We start from the raw sequence: 2819 nt of genomic DNA on the forward strand, positions 1-2819 counted from the left end.
CTTACATCAGCCTCCCTGATCTCTCTCCAGCCCCTCCCATGGCTCAGCTCAGGGTGTCTGCACCACCCCTTTCCCTTAGAAACAGGTGCCACTGCCAGCAAACCCCAGCCCTTGGCTTCCTCCTTCCCTTCCCCTCTCCCAGCCTGCAGGCTGACCAAGGCCTCCTCAGTCTCCCCAGGCCTAGGGAATACCAGCTCACCAGAGAGCAGAGCCCGCCCACCCCAACTTCCAGGCCAACCCTGTGGCTGTGGTGGCAGAGGAGCGAGGAGGGAGGTGTGGTACAGCAGGGAGTAACTGAGAATGGCAGGGAGGAGGATCATCAACAGCTCCTCGGGTGCGAAGCTGGTGAGCCAGAAAGCTAAATAGGGTGTGAATCCATCCTTTACGTCTGCAGAAATCTAAGTCTTCACATGCTGGATCCCCCCCACTCCCAGTCCAGGCAATCAAGGAGGCAAAAGAGGTGGCTCTGGCAAGTTCTCAAATTAAGGTGAGCCTCCCCCTTCCCGTACCATGCACCTCTCTGTTGTTCTGATCTTCACCCCATTACCCAAGCCTCGGCCCCCAGCCTGTCATGCTGATACTATGGCAGAGCTTGGGAAATGCTACTTCTAAGGCCACTGGATGGGGTAGGAAGGCACACACACACACACACACACACACACACACACACAAAGTAGGCATGAAAGGAATTGTTCCTATCCTCGCCCCTTCTGGAAAGTGATTTTCAGCATTGGAAAAGTGAAGGCAGTCAACTGACAAAAATAAATAAATAAAAAAAGTTGTCCTATAGAGAATGATGGGACTATAAATAATTTGAAGTCTTCATAACAAGCACTTGTCGAAGTCTTCAGGAAGACAGGGCAGAAGTCTGGAAGTCAGCCATGACTTCAGAACACAGTGCTGCTTCCTTGCTCAGAGACATCACACAAAATGTTCTGCCTTCCTCGACCTCAGGTTCACAACGTAAATAAATATGTATTGCCAGGTGGGGTGGTGCACGCCGGTAATTCAGGAGGCGAAGGGAAGAGGATGGCAAATTCAAAGCCAGCCTCAGCAACTTGGCAAGACCCTGTTTCAAAATAAAAATGAAAAGGGCTGGGGATGTAGTTCAGTTGTAAAGTGCCCTGGTTTCAATCTCCAGTATCAGGAAAAAAAAAAAACATTATATATTTATATGGAGAGAGAGAAACAGGATTTGCACCCATGCTGTCTGATCCCAGACCATACTCTAAACCATATGAAAGAGAAAAACACCCCCATCCAAATGTTTCTTTGACACATTTCAAGTTAGTTATTAAGAAATTGCTGACCTCTGTAAATATAGGACTAGCTCTGAAAAGTTGTTCTTTTATTAAGATATAAAGAAATATATATCTATAAAGGAAATCTCTTGGTATAAGAAACAGCCTGTTTTTCTATCTGCCATCTCACCTTCTGCCTAGGGAAGATCTATTTACAAGAAGAAATGAGGGATCCAACACCTGGCCCAGACAGACTGCCACATGTGACTGTCACCTGGGAGACTTCACCTGCCTAACAAGACAACCCTCCCTGCTCCCTGTACACCTCCTTCCCTTGACCTTCCATAGCCTGTGCCACTTCCTTTCCCTTACCCCACTAAATAAAATGGCCTGGGGATGTGGCTCTGTGGTTAAGCACCCCTGGGTTTAATCCCAGGACCAAAAATAACAATACTACTCAGTAGCTTAGTGGCAGAATGCTTGCCTAGCATCATGCGCAAGACCCTAGATTCAATCCCCAGCACCACAAAATTAGTTAAAAAATAAAAAAATTGTGTGTGTGTGTGTATGTGTGTGTGACTACCTCCTAAATTTAGAAGGATACAGAGAAGATTAGCATGGCCTCTACTCAAGGATGACATGCAGATGCATGAAGCATTCCATCTGAACATACCACAGTGGATTCCAACTTTATGTGTTTCTATAAAGAACCCACTAAAATATAAATAAAGAGAAGAAAGACCAGGAGAGTAGGGGAAGGGGAACAGGGAAAGGAGGAAGCACTGGGGACTGAAATGCAGTTAATTATATTCCACGCTTGTACGATTGGGACAAAATGAACTTAACTATTATGTATGACTATAATGCACTAATAAAACCACTTTAAAAATAACCTAAAATCAGAGTCATAGTTAGCTACAGTTGGAGGATCCAGAAGTGAACAAAAAAAAAAAAGGAGTGGATATATTCTCTAGGACCCAGACACTGCAGGCAGGCAACTTGGGAGATGGTGAGCTTCACTTCCACCCCATGGGGTTGGTTACTCATGGGTCCATCTCATCATTCAAAGTTCACCAAGAACCCATGTGTGCCTGGCCCTGGGGTAAGTGCTGTGCTCATTGTGAGTCATACAGGTCAGACAAAAATCACATGTTAGACAAGAATTAAACAAAACCACCATATACTACCTTCTAATTCAAAGATGCTACGCTTTGATATTCTCCCAGTGTTGGTTCCTTTGTGAGGAGGGCCTCCATTTTCAGGTCTCAGATGATAACCAAGAAAAAGACCAAATTTGAACATAGCAGCCCACTGCATCCCTCACCTCTAAAACAAACTTCCTGTTCACTCCAAGTCCGCCCCATTGTATTGCAGAGCTGCTTGCTCAGCAAACATTATAACTACATCCACCATTTTTTCCACAAGTATATTTCATATATATCATGTATTTTTGTGTGTATATTTATATATATGTATGTGTATGTATATATACACACACACACACACACACACACCCAAGGCTTTTATTCAGTCTTGATTAAATGGCACCTAATGAAAAAAACATTAAGAAAGAACATT

At 44.5% G+C, this 2819-nt stretch overlaps 1 non-coding gene across 1 annotated transcript; it reads left to right on the forward strand.

Annotated features, from left to right (window-relative positions):
• Window positions 1-1805: 1805 nt before the first annotated feature.
• On the forward strand, window positions 1806-1910 carry LOC120891025 (U6 spliceosomal RNA). The gene has a single exon (XR_005735462.1). It is a non-coding gene; the product is annotated as a U6 spliceosomal RNA (small nuclear RNA).
• The last annotated feature ends 909 nt before the right edge of the window (window positions 1911-2819 follow it).

This window comes from Ictidomys tridecemlineatus, chromosome 11 (genome assembly GCF_052094955.1).
Source record: "Ictidomys tridecemlineatus isolate mIctTri1 chromosome 11, mIctTri1.hap1, whole genome shotgun sequence".
Lineage (NCBI taxonomy): Eukaryota > Metazoa > Chordata > Mammalia > Rodentia > Sciuridae > Ictidomys > Ictidomys tridecemlineatus.